Below are 19,058 nucleotides of genomic sequence, written 5' to 3' on the forward strand. Positions count from 1 at the left end.
ACATGTAACACCAACACCTGGTGTTACATTAGATACTTTTTAAAATTTTAAAATATTTAAGTGAAAATATTATCAATAATTAGTATTAAAATTATATTTTAGTTTATTAGTGAATGAAAAATATAATATATAATATAATAAAAATTATAAAAATAAATTGTACAAAAATACAAAAGTTACTTTATTTATTTTAATTTAATAAATAATATTTTATTATTTAAATTTAAAAAATAAAAAACAAAAAACAAAATAATACACAATTTACTAGATGAATTATGAGGTGGAAATTTCCCCCCCTAAATGAATTATTGGACATATAAAAGTCACTCGGACAATACTCACTCCTCCAACAAACACTCTCTCCCCTAGACTCTCTCATTTCTCTCTAGAGGATGAATCAAAAACAAAATTGATGATTTGATGAATATAAACACAAGTTTATGGATGGGATTGAAGATTTGTAAATATACATACATGTTTGTTGATGTATTTTAAAGGTAATTACTAATTTTTCAATTTAAATGACATTACACGATTTAAGAGCTTCAAATTGGGGCTTTAATTCTTTTACTCAGATTTAGTGGTAATATTTACTTCTCTGCTCTGATTTAAACATAAAGGCATATATTCTTTGATTAACATATATTTTATTGTAAATATTTAGTCGATTAGGGTTTTTAGAGAAGTGATGGCGTTTGGGGACTTGTTGATGGTGTTTGTTGAGGATTTAGGGTTATGTTCTGAAATACGGTGCTTGTTTAGAGTACAGTAAAACCTCTGTAAATTAATACTCGATTAATTAATAATCTCTCTAAATTAATAATTTTGTCCGGTCCCGACTTGGGTCAGTTCAAAAAATGATCAATTTCGATAAGATAATAAGATAATAATTTTTTTGAAAACCCTGTATAAAAATATGGTCCCAATAAAACTATAAATTAATAATTCCCTTATATTCATAAAAATATAGCTATTACATCTTTGTAAAATATGATTCAATTGTAGTTTGCTTTTTCATATAATTTAAATCAACATGAAGCTCATCCCTAATCTTCCTTATTGCATCCAAAAGCTCGGGTGTGGTGCTTTCATGTTGCATCAAAAAGTTATTAAGCATTTTTGATGCCTTGAGTGCTTCTTTACGTGTAACCGGCTCCAACGGTGTTGTATCGTCTTCAAGATCATCTTCAACACTATTTTCAAGGATGGTGTTTGCAATCTCTTCTATACTCTGGACCTCGGAACATGATTCATTTTCACCTGGATAATATAAGAAGTTATTAACATCCATTTTATTACGATAACCTAGATCCTTAATCATCACCTCAAGTTCATGAATGTATTCTTCCGGAGTTGTATGTTCATTTAAATTGCTCGAAACTTCATCTATGGAACGAATTTTGCAATGTTGAAAGCACCTTGCTATTTACTCTTGTTTTACATTTGTCGTCCACGTCGCGACTGCATAATTGATAGCATCCAAAACATTAATCTTTCCTGGATCAGATTGTCCCAACTCATATCCTTCTAATAACCCACGATAAAATCTCCTGCGATAGTGCATCTTGAAAGCTCTTATAATTCCTGCATCACAAGGTTGGATTTTTGATATCATGTTAGGTGGCAAGAAGTACAACTCAACATTTTGTAGTCCTTCAATATTTTTTGGATGTGCTGGACAGTTATCTACCACAAACAAAATTCTTCTGCCTTGCATTTGGCTATCAAACCAACGAATGTATTCATCAAAAAGTACACTAGTCATCCAAGCTCTTTTGTTTGCACGATAATGATAATTCAAGCTGCTCATGTTAACATTCTTGAAGCACCGTGGCTTTGCATACTTTCCAATAATCCATAAAGGATTTTTTTCAGAGCCATCTTCATTGCAACATATAACAACCGTGAGCCTTTCTTTGTCTTGTTTTCTTCCTTCAAGTTGTTTTGTAGCAAAAGAGTGATCAGCTTGTAACCTGTAAAACAAACCAGTTTCGTCCATGTTAAAAACATCTTTCATAGGGAACTGGTTTATTTTTTCCCTTATGGACTCCAGTTTTTTCTCCATGTCCTGTACATCAACAGAACCACTTTCTTCAAAGCGACGAAATGACTTAATACCATGTCTTAACTTGAATTTCTCAAGCCAACCTTGAGAAAAAGTGTGCTCCTGATCTTGTTGAGGGTATAAAATTTTCATGGTCTCTTTTGCCTTCTCTAAAATTAGCTCTCCTGTCATATTAACACGATCTTGGTACTGGAAAAACCATTCATAGAGAACCTTCTCCATATCTGGATATTTTGCTGGTTTATGTCGCTTAATATCTTTTCTTTTCTCCAAGTAATTAGCTGCAAGATAGTCTGCTGACCTTTTCAGTGTATTTGATATTGTACCTTGACTAACTTTTAGATGAAACTTATTCTCGAGCCACAACTGGAGATCTTTTTGAGTGCATGATGAATTTTCTCTTTTATATTCACATAATGCTTTTCTTGCTTCATCCGTCATTGTTGATTTTGTGACACCTTTTAGATGAGAAGCCATTGTTTTGTTTGTATAATTTTTCCCCTAATCTAGTATATACAGTATATATAATATATTTTATGACTACACATACATTGAATACTTTCTATGTAAAATACAATGAATTAAATTAATTCATGTACTTTGAATTTTCCTAATATACATTGAATATTTTCTATGTAAAATACAATGAATTTAACTTATACACTACATGGACTTTGAATCTAATATATTGTACATTACATTGACTTTCTAAATTCATATACATTGAATTAATTGAATTAAGTCTAAAATATAAATTGTACAATTCATTTTATTTAAATTTATGTGAATAAAAATTTAATCAAAAGTTAATTTTGTTTGCTACCGAAAATTCTCTATAAATTAATAATTATTAATTTATCGATTAATTAATACCTCTCTAAATTAATAGAATTCTCCGGTCCCAACTATATTAATTTATAGAGGTTTTACTGTAGTTGTTTGATTACATCAGATTATGTTATTTACCTTCTATTCTCAATTAATAATTAGTGTGTCTTATTCTTCTAAAGCAATTCATTAAGAAACATTGGGTGTAGGATGAGGAAAATTTCAAACATCATGTGGTTTCTGTTCAAGAGAAGGTACTATTATCTTGATTACTCATGATTATTTATAATTTTGTTTAATTTTATTCTCGCTATTTATTTAACTTGAACTTTCGGCTGCAGAACTTTAATCTTTATAATATATATTCCTTCCCTAAGGTTAAATCACCGTACATGAAATTTTAGAAAGTCTTGTATTGCTGTTATAGAAGTACCAAATTCTCGAATCATATATAATTTATGTGTAAGCTTTGGAAAAAGGTCGTTAATGTGATGAGAAGTGTATCAAGAAGTCGTTATCACTTAGTTTTCCGCTTCGCTTGGTAAGACTCATCCCTCAGGAACTCATCTAATTGAATTGTGGGCATACATATCTGACCTCAATTGGTTAAGGTATCTTTATAAATATCACGAAGCTACTAGAGAAGCAATGTACTATGTTGGATATCAATATTGCAGTTAGTGTTCAGGATTGCAAATAACATGTTAAGTTCAGGTTATGTATTCCTTAATTTACTCTGATGATAGCTACATAAATGGGTATATCCTAATAAATTGAAACAGGAGATTAATGAGGAAAACTTTCAAAAAAATGGAGTCTTGGACTACTCATGTTATAGTTTCCGATTTGGTCTCATTTTAAATGCCTACACATGGTTTTATTTTGTGCAAACTGGAAAGATGGGACATTTATGTTATTAAAGATTGATTCCAACTGGTGTCATGTATTCATCAATATGGCACGGTTTTGAGTTCAGTTAAGTTGTATTTAAAACTGAATGACGCTTAATTAACATACAAAACTGAGCATCACTCATAGGACTGATATCTGGCATAATGTAGAAAACTAAGACAATTAGAGTCAATATACTGATGTTTAAGCCTTAAACATTTAGGATTTGTTTTTATTGTCTTATCATACATTTACCAATGGTTCTATACTTATATTATTTACCTTCTGGTTAATTAGTTTCCAAAATATTGTATTGTACTACATTACCTTAATAGATATACAAACAATTTTGGCGAAAGAAAATTAAACCGCAAAGAGAAATTTATATCAATAGGATTTGAGTAGATGAGGGAAGCTGGGATAATCTGACAGATACTTAATATTGTCGCCCGGCATGGATCTCATTCATTCCATGAACCTCTTTCAACCATTTTTGTGTTATTATGTATCCAGTGTGCTGTGTAAGAATGTTAAAGTCATTTGAGTATAAAGTCACATTCTTGCTAGTTTTTGAAACTATCTTTGTTTTGAAGCTTCTTAGGTCAGCTGCTTCTTACAAACACAGGGGATTTCCTGTAACTTTTTGCATTTTATACAAACCAGGTAAAGACATTTTCGGATACTCTGGTATTTTTCTCCTCCTTAAATTCACCTATTTGTATTACCTTGCTCTCACTCTATTTTTCTAAGAATGTATCTATATGTAGTATGATAATTTACTCCACTATAAATTGTGTTATCAGGGCCCTTGAATCAAACCAGTTTTTAGGCACTGTTCCTCCTGAGCTTGGAACCTTGTCAACTTGAAAAGTTTGTAAGAACTTTTTCCTTTTTTGACGTTTCACATATTATAGACTAGATCTGTATCTGCAATTTATTTTTATTTCTTAAATCTAATTTATCATATTGGAATTGAAATTTCAGGATGTTTTCATCTAATACAGTAAAACCTCTGTAAATTAATACTCGATTAATTAATAATCTCTCTAAATTAATAATTTTGTCCGGTCCCGACTTGGGCCAGTTCAAAAAATGATCAATTTCGATAAAATAATAAGATAATAATTTTTTTGAAAACCCTGTATAAAAATATGGTCCCAATAAAACTATAAATTAATAATTCCCTTATATTCATAAAAATATAGCTATTACATCTTTGTAAAATATGATTCAATTGTAGTTTGCTTTTTCATATAATTTAAATCAACATGAAGCTCATCCCTAATCTTCCTTATTGCATCCAAAAGCTCGGGTGTGGTGCTTTCATATTGCATCAAAAAGTTATTAAGCATTTTTGATGCCTTGAGTGCTTCTTTATGTGTAACTGGCTCCAACGGTGTTGTATCGTCTTCAAGATCATCTTCAACACTATTTTCAAGGATGGTGTTTGCAATCTCTTCTATACTCTGGACCTCGGAACATGATTCATTTTCACCCCGATAATCTAAGAAGTTATTAACATCCATTTTATTACGATAACCTAGATCCTTAATCATCACCTCAAGTTCATGAATGTATTCTTCCGGAGTTGTATGTTCATTTAAATTGCTCGAAACTTCATCTATGGAATGAATTTTGCAATGTTGAAAGCACCTTGCTATTTACTCTTGTTTTACATTTGTCGTCCACATCGCGACTGCATAATTGATAGCATCCAAAACATTAATCTTTCCTGGATCAGATTGTCCCAACTCATAACCTTCTAATAACCCACGATAAAATCTCCTGCGATAGTGCATCTTGAAAGCTCTTATAATTCCTGCATCACAAGGTTGGATTTTTTATGTCATGTTAGGTGGCAAGAAGTACAACTCAACATTTTGTAGTCCTTCAATATTTTTTGGATGTGCTGGACAGTTATCTACCACAAACAAAATTCTTCTGCCTTGCATTTGGCTATCAAACCAACGAATGTATTCATCAAAAAGTACACTAGTCATCCAAGCTCTTTTGTTTGCACGATAATGACAATTCAAGCTCCCCATGTTAACATTCTTGAAGCACCGTGGCTTTGCATACTTTCCAATAATCCATAAAGGAATTTTTTCAGAGCCATCTTCATTGCAACATATAACAACCATGAGCCTTTCTTTGTCTTGTTTTCTTCCTTCAAGTTGTTTTGTAGCAAAAAAGTGATCAGCTTGTAACCTGTAAAACAAACCAGTTTCGTCCATGTTAAAAACATCTTTCATAGGGAACTGGTTTATTTTTTCCCTTATGGACTCCAGTTTTTTCTCCATGTCCTGTACATCAACAGAACCACTTTCTCCAAAGCGACGAAATGACTTAATACCATGTCTTAACTTGAATTTCTCAAGCCAACCTTGAGAAAAAGTGTGCTCCTGATCTTGTTGAGGGTATAAAATTTTCATGGTGTCTTTTGCCTTCTCTAAAATTAGCTCTCCTGTCATATTAACACGATCTTGGTACTGGAGAAACCATTCATAGAGAACCTTCTCCATATCTGGATATTTTGCTGGTTTATGTCGCTTAATATCTTTTCTTTTCTCCAAGTAATTAGCTGCAAGATAGTCTGCTGACCTTTTTAGTGTATTTGATATTGTACCTTGACTAACTTTTAGATGAAACTTATTCTCGAGCCACAACTGGAAATCTTTTTGAGTGCATGATGAATTTTCTCTTTTATATTCACATAATGATTATCTTGCTTCATCGGTCATTGTTGATTTTGTGACACCTTTTAGATGAGAAGCCATTGTTTTGTTTGTATAATTTTTCCCCTAATCTAGTATATACAGTATATATAATATATTTTATGACTACACATACATTGAATACTTTCTATGTAAAATACAATGAATTAAATTAATTCATGTACTTTGAATTTTCCTAATATACATTGAATATTTTCTATGTAAAATACAATGAATTTAACTTATACACTACATGGACTTTGAATCTAATATATTGTACATTACATTGACTTTCTAAATTCATATACATTGAATTAATTGAATTAAGTATAAAATATAAATTGTACAATTCATTTTATTTAAATTTATGTGAATAAAAATTTAATCAAAAGTTAATTTTGTTTGCTACCGAAAATTCTCTATAAATTAATAATTATTAATTTATCGATTAATTAATACCTCTCTAAATTAATAGAATTCTCCGGTCCCAACTATATTAATTTATAGAGGTTTTACTGTAGTTTGACCGGGATGTTGCCAACTTGTTTTGCAATGTTCAAAAGGATCAATTGGAGTATTAAAAGTCAAGATGTGTGAGAATTAGTTATTATGAACTGAAGTACTAGCTTAAATTATTTAGGATTGATATTCTTATTCCTTGAACTCGCTCGGAATATTATATTAGTTTAGTGCAGCTTGTGGTATAATCTTGTTGGAATGATAAGTTGTTTAAGTTAATTTTATTTAATACAATTAAAAATAAAATACGTGTTTTAATAAAAAAATATATTCATGATAATGATTTTATACTTTTATATCTATATAAATATTTCAACTTATAAATTATAAATTAAAGAAAAGTTATAATAATAATAAGAATAATAACATATTTGAAAAATGGTAAAAACAAAATTAGCAAACATTACTTATATATATTATAAAATAAAAATACATAACTCTAACATTGTTTATTATATTAGAATATTAAATTTTAATTCTGGCTAATAATTAAATAATATTTAAAAATGCTTTAAGGTAGTATATTATATACATCACACAGCCGATGGCTTAATAGAGCAACATAAATACACATGAATTAACATTTCTTGGTATTAGTTTAGTTTTAAGTATCATCCATCTCTCAAACTTGTTTTTTCAAATTTCAAATTCTCTGTGTTACCTCTTTCTTATGAGCTATACAATTATTTTGGTAATATCAGGCTTAAAACTGTTCTGCATTGGTTGTCTTCTACAATTTTTACAAGTTTTAATTCACCAGGGTTTCATCACCCTGTTCTCCATTAGCACTGAACTCATCACCTTTTACATATTACTAACATTATTTTTTATTTTTGTAATGGTGTTACAGTGATGACGTAACTTTAAAGAAACTATCAGCTGTTCCAGTTGACATCCAAGATAAGTTGTTTATGAGTATACAAAGTTCTGCTATTTTAAAATGGCGTAAAGTCTTTGTTATGCTGCATGTGTGTATAATTATTTATGAACAGTCCTTAATCATTAATCTATTTTGATTTCTTATATAAGGATTATATTTTCAGGGTAGTGTTGGGGCTTCGCTTTTGTCATAAACAATAGCCTTGCAAGATTCTACAACAGTCAATTTTGAGATATGGGATACTTATGTCCGAGAGAGGTATATTGTTATGACCAAATTATCATCGTGGGCTGAATGTACCATTTAAGAATTCAAAAGTTATTCTTAAGGGCGCAGATTGACTTCTGTCTTTACCTATTTCACCTTTATACATTCCATGAGCGATCACTAATTCTATGTGGTATCTTTTCAGGTATGCAACATTAGCAACTCTTTTATGTCACAGAAATGCCTAATCCACCTGAGTTTTAAATTTTGTGAGCTTGTTGTAATTACAAGCTTCATGTGTAATTACATATTGATTATAGTATGAGCATGATGTTGTGCCCTTTATTTCCTATATTTTTTAACAGGAAAAAACACTGTAATTCAGAAAAGTGTCTGGTGGAAGGTGATGAGAACAATTTACCAGGTAATGTCAAACGTAAGCCCGTCAATGGAGGTTCTGGTTTTTCAAATTTAGAAGTGACTGATTCCTCATGTCATATCCTTAATTAACTTTCAACTATGCCATTTTATTACCAAATCAACTTTTATTGATTCTTATGAAATTTGGTGTGACCTATGTACATGTTAATGGTGAATGAGGGAGAACAAGTATCTCTCTTCGTGGTTATTTTGTATCCAGATCATGAAAGTGTGGAAGGGTGAAAAGTGATTCTCTCCCCGGTTATTTTATATAATTTCATATCCAAAAATAGTTAAAAAGTAGTTTTTTCCAATACAAGGATACCTTGGATGTTATATTATAATACATTGGTCGCCGTTGGCATTGGGGATGGTTTGAAGAATTTATTGTTATGTAGTTGTTTGGTTTGCAGAGCTGAGAATCTTATGTATGCAATTTTGATGTTTTTGTTGATTATGGATTGTTCTTAAAACATACATTATATTTCAAAAATATTTATAATAACCGTTATATTTGTTTGTTCTAGTGTAATATTTGTCTACATATAATGTTACATTACATATGTTACTAGTATTATAATAGATAAAAAGACTGTTATAATACACATATTCCAGTGTTGCCGAACTAAAAACTGGTGTTACAATAGATAAAATCTACTGTTATAATAGGCAATGCAGGACCCACAGGTGGGGTCCACGTAAGACCACGTGGTACCAGTGGTCCCGCTTATGCAATCTTGATCAAGCTATTGTATCACTCATTTTACGTTACATTTGGGCCTGTTAGTGTTACCGTAGGTGACTATTGTAACGTTTTCGTCTCTGTTGCAATAGATCAGTGAAGTGTTACATTAGGGTATCTATTGTAATGCTCGTATACGTAACGCCCCCTGGTGTTACAATGGACCTATTGTAACGCTTTTGGGGCCTATTGTAACACCATTTAGGCATTACAATAGCCCACTTATGGCGTAGTGATAACATTGTCTTCTAGAAGTAATCTACTTCTTATATTTTAAAGTATCTAAAGAAATTTGAATTGTATCTTATAATTCTACATAAATGAGTTAATATATTTTAAAAGTCTTTATTTCTTTAGATAGACTTCTTTATGACTTATATCTTGACAAGTGGATTGTCAGGATTTTATTTGGAAATTCTTCACTAGAGGTTATTTGTCTTGTACTATATTAAACTGCATACATGAGGTCGTGGAAAAATAAAAATCCATATCTATATTCACTGCGTTATTACCAAATTATCCATTTCATCTGCCTTACTGGCAGATCACCTAGTAATTATCATGTTTATTTTAACAAAATATTTCTTTCCTGATTTGTGAATGTGTTGTGTTTGAAAGTTTTTCATTTTTATATAAGTGAAAATATAGCTTTTGTGACTGTGTTGACAGAAATTATAGCTCTAACTTCTTAGCCTTGGGGGTCCTCCCTAATTTTGCAAAAGTAACATGTTTCTGCTTTCCAAGAACACGTGGCTCACAGAATCTAACTAGCCATATGTGGGCTAATATAATGCCTAAATGATGTTACAATAGGCCCAAAAAATGGTACATTAGGTCTATTGTTACACCAAGGGGCGTTACGTATACGAGCACTACAATAGATATCCTAATGTAACACTTATGTGATCTGTCATAACATTGATAAAAACTAAACTAATAGGCAACTAATGTAACACTATAATGCCCAAATGTAATACAAAATGAGTGATACATTAGGTTCGATCAAGATTGCAAATATGGACCCTACATGTGGGTCCCACAGCCTATTGTAGCAGTATATTTTATCTATTATAACACTATTTTTTGTAATTAAGCAACACTAGCATATGTAATATAACATTATTTGTAAACATATATTACACTAGAATAGTCAAATGTAACAATTATTTTTAATTTTTTTGAAATATATACTCAATCTAAAGAACAATCCCATAATCAAAAAAAATATCAAACACTACAAGAAAACAAGGTTAAATACAAATGATTTAAATCGATTGGTGTTAAATTCGACCGCATGCGGTCAAAATCCTTTGGACATGACTAAATTTGACCAGCCTCGGTCGAATTTAAATGGTCATATTTAAACGGCCGTATTTAGAAACAATTTCAATCAAAAAAGGTTGAAATTAAAATGGTTGAAACTAAACCGGTCGAATTTAGCCCCTAAATTCGACCAAAATATTATTCGGTCGAATTTAGCCCCAATAAAAAAGTGGAGGGAATTTTCCCGCAAAATAATTTATTTGGAACTCCTAAATTCAACCAATTTCGGTCAAAATTTTTATTTCAAAATGGTGGGAAATTTAACCACACTTATATAATTTTCAAAAAAAAAGTGAGGGAAATTTCCCGCCCTTTCCGAAGTTATATTTCAATGGAATTCGGTTGTATTTAGGATTTTTCAAAATTTTAATTTTTAATAAAAAACCTTATTTCAATGTTAGTGAATAATTAGAAATTATGAATATGGGAGAGAATAAATGTTATCCAAATAAAAAATATAGTTCTTGGAAAAATAAATTGTGCACTAAAAGAAATTTCCATTTTCTTTATTTATTAAAAAAATAAAATTGATGCTAGTTAATTGTACTGGTCAAACTAATGCATGACTTTTAAATTGCAAACAAAATAAAAAAAAATTGATCTGAAATTTAGGTTATATCACTCGGGTTGAGTTCTATGGAGTCCAGCTTTTTGTCGGAGTCCTCGGAGTCCATTTATGTTCTGCAAATAAAATATATTATAAAACATGTTATTTTGCAAAACATGTTACATAAATAGCATAACTTCAGCAAAATCATGCAAATCTAATATATTTACAGTACAATATATATGTTCTGCAATATGTTCTGTAACATGAATATTTATGTTCTGCAAACTAAACATGTTTTGTAGAATAATATATTTTTGCAATGTTCTCCTTGTAAAATATATGCAATCTGTAATATTTTTAATAGAATAGTGATGTTTGTCGAAAAATAATAGGTTTTGCAATATTTTAAGCTATATTTTACTTGCAGAACATATATGGACTCCAAGGACACCAATTAAAAGGTGGACTCCATAGAACTTTACTATACACTAATATATATATTTATTGAAATCTATACGGTTGGATCGATAAAATTTTATTTTTGAAAAAATTAAAACACCAATTCTTTACTAAACGCTACTTAGCTATACTAGTCAAATTGATGCATGACTCTTAAAATGACAAATCAAATAAAATTATTTTGATCAGAAACTTTGGTTATATCACTAATATATATTTATTGACATATATACGGTTGGATCGATGAAAAATATTTTAAAAAAAATCAAAACACCAATTCATGACTAAACGCTACTTAGTTATACTAGTCAGACCGATGTGTGACTGTTAAAATGACAAATCAAATAAAAATACTTTGATCTGAAACTTTGGTTATATAACTAATATATATATTTATTGACATTCATACGGTTGGATCGATGAAAAATATTTTTAAAAAAATGGAAACACCAATTCATGACTAAACACTAGTTAGTTGTACTAGTCAAACTGTTAACATGGTAAACCAAATAAAATTATTTTTATATGAAACTTTGGTTATATCACTAATATATATATATATATTGATATCCATATGGTTGGATCGATAAAAAATATTTATAAAAAAATCAGAACAACCTTTTAGGACTGAACATCAATTAGCTGAATTGGTCAAACTGATGTGTGACAATTAAAATGGCAAATTAAATTATATATGTCAGTAGAGAATTTAGATTTTTCTTGTATTTGATAATTTCCTAAAATTTAAATATTTTTCTAAGATTAGGATATGAATTAGGATTAGGTTAGACTTTATAAATTATTAAATTTTATATATATTTTTGGATAATACAACTATACGGATATTTATTTTTAAATGATTCAATCATTATTTATATTCATATTGATATTTTATAATAAAATATAAACCCCTTTTTATATATTATTAAGCTTTCAACAAGTCCTTTAACAAAGGCCCAGCCAATGAAAAACCCTAGAAATTTAGCATCTTCATCTAAAGCATGGTAAAAACAATTCTAAGGCCATCTCTCATCTTCACTCACATCTACAAAACCCTGTCTCCAGTTCTAAATCGCTCGAACCCAAAATAGAACTAAAAAATGGCACTAAAATCTCCAAACCATGTTTCATTGCTTCTCAATCACAACAGCAACAGCCTTAGGCGTCTCCATTAGGTGCGATTACTCCTTTTGCTAATTCACAACTTACTACTCAAATGGCTTCTGTTGCTCCTCTCCCTTTCTCTCTCGCCGATCGCGACATTCAGGTCTAACCCCCCTGCTTTTCATTTCTACCCATTCACTTCAATTTTGTGTTTTTAGTAGCCTAATTAGAACTAAATGAGCCTATTTGGAAGGAGAATGGGTTCTGTTTCTGGGATTTTTGCTCGCTGTTTTGCTAATTCACAAATCATAGCTAAATTATAGCTAATCTAATAGGTGAGCTAAGAAAATAGACAAAAATTATAGCTAAATTAACCATCTGACAGGACACCTAAGGAAAAAGACAAATCAGTGACCGAATTCTGGAAATTTTCCGGTTTCTGATGAGATTTTTTTTAATATTTTTTCAATTAATTCAATCAAAGCTGGTCGAATTTAAAATTGTATTTTTGACCATATGCGGTCGACTTTAACTTTTTGGCGGGCCTTTAAATTTTCCAGAAAAATTAATTTTTTGTGCGAGAATTTTAAATTTCAATTGAAAATTTAAATTCGACCGCCTTTGGTCGAATTTCCCTGATCGAATATAGCGGTAGTATTTATCCAGTCGTAATTAGTCAGTTGAATTTAGTTAAATACGAGCAAACTTCTATATTCGACTCCCTTTATTACAACCGATTCAAAATCGGTCGAAATTAAGTAAATTCGACTGCGCGCGATCGAATTAAGCTAAATTCGACCGATTTTTTTTCGGTCGAATTTAGTCTTTTTTCTTGTAGTGAAATTTGCATACATGAATCTCAATTTTCGAACCAAACTATTAAATAACAATATCAATTCTCTAAGCCGTACCACTAGAGAGGAGTCTCGTCTCTAACGCTAACAACTACAACATAACATCCAAGCTATCATTGGATAGAAAAAAACTAATCTTCGACTATTAATAAAAACTGGTTCAGGCAGTTGACAACTTGATATAGGCTATGCGATCATCTCGTACTTGTGGCTTCTTTAACCCAGGAAACACCATTTTTGTTCCAGGAATGTATTGCATAACTCAACATTAGCGATGAAAAAACTATAATTTAACTTATATAAAAAGTAAAACTTGCAAACACAACCTGCAAGCACAACACAGTCAAAAATCAAGAAAGAAATATTTTGTAACCTCCCTCTATTTTTACTAATTCTTTAGTAAGGCGGATGAAAGGGTTAATTTTATAGTAAGGTAGTTAATATAGATACTGATTTTTATTTTTTCCACGGCCTCATGTATGCAGTTTAATATAGTTAAAGACAAATAACCATGGTCGAAGAATTTTCAAAGAAAATCCTGACAATCCACTTGTCAAGATATATACCATAAAGAAGTCTGCCGGAGAAAACAGACTTTAATAATATATTAACTGATTTCTATATAATTAAAAGATATAATTCAAATTTCTTTAGATACTTCAAAATATAAGAAGTAAATTACTTCTAGAAGACAATGTTATATAGATTAATAGAGAAGACAGAATAAGCTGTGCAGGAGAAGTGAATCATTGACTAACAGTGAAAACTGAAAACTAAAAATCAAGGCAACAGAGACTTTTAAACAATAGAAGGAAAGCAATTTAACTAATAAAAGTTGTATCTAAAATTTACTTCTCAATACAAATCCTTCTAGCTTAGCCATTCCCATCATTGTAAATAGAACTACGTATTTACAACCAGCAAGTATTACACTTGGAAGATGGCTTGTTACTGTAGATTGTAATCGTGGTCTGAGACAAAAAAACAAAGACATATATATTTATATCTATATAAAAATGCACCAAAACCCATATAACAACATTGATAAAATATATACTAAATACAAAAATTATATCGTGTCAAAGTTTACTCTACAGGCTACGAGTCAGTTAATGTGTAAAATCTAATATAAAGTGTTAGATATATTTTAGATGTCATGTCTAATATGATTTGTGTTTAGTTTTCAGAAATTAACAACATGACAAATCAGGACTTAATGAAATCAGGACTTAATGAAAGTCAGAGCTTAATATCAGAACTTAAGGTCATATCTGAACTTAAGTGCGGGAAGACTTTCAATTAAGGAATGAAGTTGATTTACAGGAGAGAAGATCGAGACTAAAACAAAAGAAGATTTGCATGGAAAGAGTTAGAAGACTAGAAGACTTGTAGAAGATATCTGATTGATATATTTTAGGAGACAGAATTGTATTCCATATCAATTAGAAGTTATCTTGTAACTGTGTACTTTATAAACACAGACTTATTTAATATACTTCATCACTGAGAGAGAACACAGTTCTTACTGTAACAGAGTTTATTTAATATATTTGATCTTTGTTACATACTTATGTTAAATCGATTTGATTGTATAAACACTGTATTCAACCCCTTCTAAAGTGTTGTATGACCTAACAATTGGTATCAGAGCTTATCTGTTAACACAAATACAGTAAATATCCAAACAATCATGTCTGAAGAAGCACAAACTCCAACCAAGCCCACCAAAACTCAAGAAACTCAAAACACTCAAACCCACAGTCGATATGAGACTATTAAGGTTCCCATACTGAGACCTTCTGAGTATCCCATATGGAAAGTAAAGATGGCTATGTTTCTGGAATCTACAGATCTGGAATACCTTGATAGGATTAATGAAGGACCATATAAGCCTACCAAGCTCTCTGTTGCAGTTGCAGATCAACCAGCAAAGTCCACACCAAAGGAGAAAGGTGATTACACAGCTGAAGATATCTCATCTACTGGCAAGGATGCAAGGGTAAGGCATTTGCTACATAGTACCATTGACAATGTCATGTCAAACAGGGTAATTCATTGCAAGTCTGCAATGAAGATATGGGATGCTTTGGAGACAAGATGCCAGGGAACTGATGCAATCAAGAAGAACATGATGACTATACTCACTCAAGAGTATGAGCACTTTGACTCAAAAGCTGATGAGTCTTTAACTGACTTATATGACAGGTTTTTCAAACTCTTAAGTGATCTGTCATTGATGGACAAGGAATATGATCTTGAAGATTCAAATCTAAAATTCCTTTTAGCTCTTCCTGAAAATTGGGATTTGAAGTCTACTACCATAAGAGACAACTATGACCTTACTGAAACTACTCTTGATGAAATTTATGGTATGCTGAAGACTTATAAACTTGAGAAGGATCAAATGAGAAAGAGACATGGAAGAAAGTCAAGAAAGCTGAGGAGGAATCTCCAAAAGTGGTTGCCTCAAAGAGGGGCAAAAGAAAGGCTCTCATCATAAAGTTTGATTCAGAGTCATCATATTCTGATGACGATGATTCAGAAATTAAAAGTTTACCTTAAATGGATGCTGATGAAGAGATAATGAAATTGTGTGCTCTTATGGTGAAGGGTGTCACAAAGACAGCCTACAGGAAATTCAGAAAAGGAAAGAAGTTTTCTAGGAAAAGTGAAAGTTCTCATAAGAAAGGGTTCAAAAGGTCTAAAGCAAAAGGAGGAAAGTATGATAGAGGAGAAAACTCAAATGTCAAATTCTACAATTTTGGTGAGAGAGGCCATATATATCCTGACTGCAAGAAAGGAAAAAGTGACAAAGGCAAGACACTTGTCACAAAGAAGAAAAACTGGACAGACACTTCAGATTCTGAACATGAGGTGAACTATGCCTTGATGGCAAATGCTGATAGCAGTCCTGAAACTGCTGAATTAAAGGTACCTCAAACAAATTATGCTTTTCATACTGATGATATTACTGAGTTGAGATTATAACTTAAAACCATGTTCATTAGTTATAGAGATCAGATTTAACATGTGAAAGATTAACATGTGAAAATCTTGCTTTTTCTTCATCAAACTAAGAAAGAAAGAGATGATGCTTTGTATGTTAGAGATGAAGTACTAAAATTGAATGAATCTCTAAAAGCTGACTTAGAAAATAAAAGAGAGATAATCATAACTTGGACTGACTCTGGCAGAACAACTCAGAATTTACTAAGTAGTGGAAACTGGAAAGAGGGCGTAGGTTATGGAGATGATAAAAGTGAGAAAGGAACTGAACAAATTGAGCTAATTGTTGTTAAACATACTGCTAAGTCAAAAGTAAATCATGTTAAGTTTGTAGCAAAAGCTGTAAAGTCTGATTCTAAAGAGATGAAAGAATCTAGGACAGAAGTTAAAGAAAAGTCAACTTCTTACAAACAGGATAAACCAGTTGAAGTAAACATAGGCTTAATGACAAAGAAGCAGCTTAAGCATAAGCTGAAAGAGATTAGAAATGTGAACAAGGTAAAGAAAGCTAGGAAAAATAGGAATGAAAAGGAAGGTGTGAATAAAAATAATAATTATATGCCTATTCCTACTGCTCCTAGAAAGAAATGTTATAACTGTGGAAACTCTAACCATCTTGCTTCTTTTTGCTGGAAAAATAAAGATATAAACTCTTTACCTCCTAGATCAGGAGTTAAAAATCAGTCTGTTAGGTTTAAACTACAAAATCCTTGTTTTCATTGTGTTAGTTTATGACATTCCATTTATACTTGTAAGGAATATCGTATTTTGTACTATGATTATTATCAAATAAGACCTTCTTTGAAGAAAGTTAGTTTAATTCCTTCTAATGTAAAGTCTGATGCAAAATCTGATATAAATTCTAATAAATAGCATGTTAGCATAAACTCTGAAATTAAATCCGCTGCAAATGTTAACAAACTTAAAAAGGCCAAAGGATCCAAGCAAGTCTGGGTCCTTAAAACTAACAAATAGTGGTCTTTGTGATTGCATGGCAACAGAAAAAATATCCTAGTGCTGGACAGTCACTACAAGAAAAATGTTAATAGACATCACACATTAGACATCGGTCACTGATGCCACTGATGTCTAAAGGATAATAGACATCACCCCGCATTTATTCAATGTCTTTTTATTCTTAAGACATCATTTATTTGAAAACCGATGTCTTAATTTCACTTTTTAAAAAATGAACGCGCGACCTCCCAAATTCATTTCCCCCTTTAACCAAATTTTGACTCCCTCCCTACCCATTTTTCTATTCCCCCTTTACATTCAGATGCATTAAATTAAAACACACTCATATCATCTCTCTCGATTCCCGCTCTCTCACAGCTCTCTCTCGCTCTCTCGCTCTCTCTCTTTCTCAAATCTCACAATTAGAAACCCTAAATATGGTCATCTACTCACCCAATTACTCAACCCTGTTCTCTGGGCTTTTACCTCTCAAGTACTCATCCTAATTTGGCCATTTCAAACTCCAATTTGATGAGTGGATAAGGTCGGTTGGTTGGCTCGATTGGTTATTTTGAACCCAAATTCAGTGAGTAACTATAGTAGATTAACATTTATAAGCATATTTAAATTTTGTATTTTTTAATCAAAACCCTAATTTTTAAATTGGGGTTCTACTTGTAATGTATTGTATTTATTATAAGTATCATATTTTGAATAAGAATTAATTTGTCAAGAACTTTAAATGCTTGTTGCTACCATTTCTCTTGTGGAATACTTTTTTATATTTTCACCCTATATCTTGCATTTTTGACTATGCAATACCTTGTTATTCGATTGTACTTGTTTTCGTTTATCATGATCTCTTGATGTACATGCCCAGATGATGTTAACACTCATTTTATATGCTTTTCATGTGTGGATGGTGAATCTCTCATTCTCTCCCCTTCTCTCTAAATCACACATCACCACAGACATGAAATTTTTTGAATATCTCCACAAACAATATAGTGCCTACAGCCTACAAGTTCCTTATTTATGCAGTTATCCAACTTATTATATGATGATCTGCAGGACAACTTTACGAGCTTGATAGTAGGAGGGCCATACCAATTTCTCATGGTGCATCCTCTCCTAACAGTTTATTACGGGTTATTATTCATCTGTATCAATGTATAGCTGATTCTTTTTTAAACTTAGAGGTTCCGGTTGTATTCCATTAAAATGTCATTTTTTAGAAAACATTTTCCGCATTTTTTAGCTTTGAGGAAGATGTGAATTATTAAGTGTCTAGTATGTAAATCATAGATGTATCTAACATTTATCAAAGGCGTATTGGCAATATGGGTGATGTAAACAACTCAAAGTTAAAGATTCTCTTTTTATCTTTCACAATCTTGAGGCACAACATCAAATTTATAGCCCTACAATAAAAGCTAAGCATAGATGTTCGGTAGCTACTAGAATTATATATGTTAAATCAGTTATGCAGTGAAATTCTTCAGTCTGTGTGTTGACATATTAATCTAAAATAGATTTTGG

At 31.0% G+C, this 19,058-nt stretch overlaps 1 long non-coding RNA gene and 2 pseudogenes across 1 annotated transcript in view; 1 reads left to right on the forward strand and 2 right to left on the reverse strand.

Moving 5' to 3' along the window:
• Positions 1 to 874: 874 nt before the first annotated feature.
• LOC141723369 (ARS-binding protein 1-like) lies at positions 875 to 2,542 on the reverse strand (annotated as a pseudogene).
• Positions 2,543 to 4,951: 2,409 nt separating this feature from the next.
• Positions 4,952 to 6,561, reverse strand: LOC141724072 (CENP-B homolog protein 2-like; annotated as a pseudogene).
• Positions 6,562 to 12,559: 5,998 nt separating this feature from the next.
• Positions 12,560 to 19,058, forward strand: part of LOC141724772 (uncharacterized) — a 111,008-nt gene continuing 104,509 nt past the window's right edge. Inside the window, exon 1 of the long non-coding RNA XR_012576896.1 lies at positions 12,560 to 12,865. This is a non-coding gene — a long non-coding RNA (uncharacterized LOC141724772). The remainder of the gene's footprint in view (positions 12,866 to 19,058) is intronic.

The sequence above is a fragment of the Apium graveolens genome, chromosome 5 (assembly GCF_009905375.1).
Source record: "Apium graveolens cultivar Ventura chromosome 5, ASM990537v1, whole genome shotgun sequence".
NCBI lineage: Eukaryota > Viridiplantae > Streptophyta > Magnoliopsida > Apiales > Apiaceae > Apium > Apium graveolens.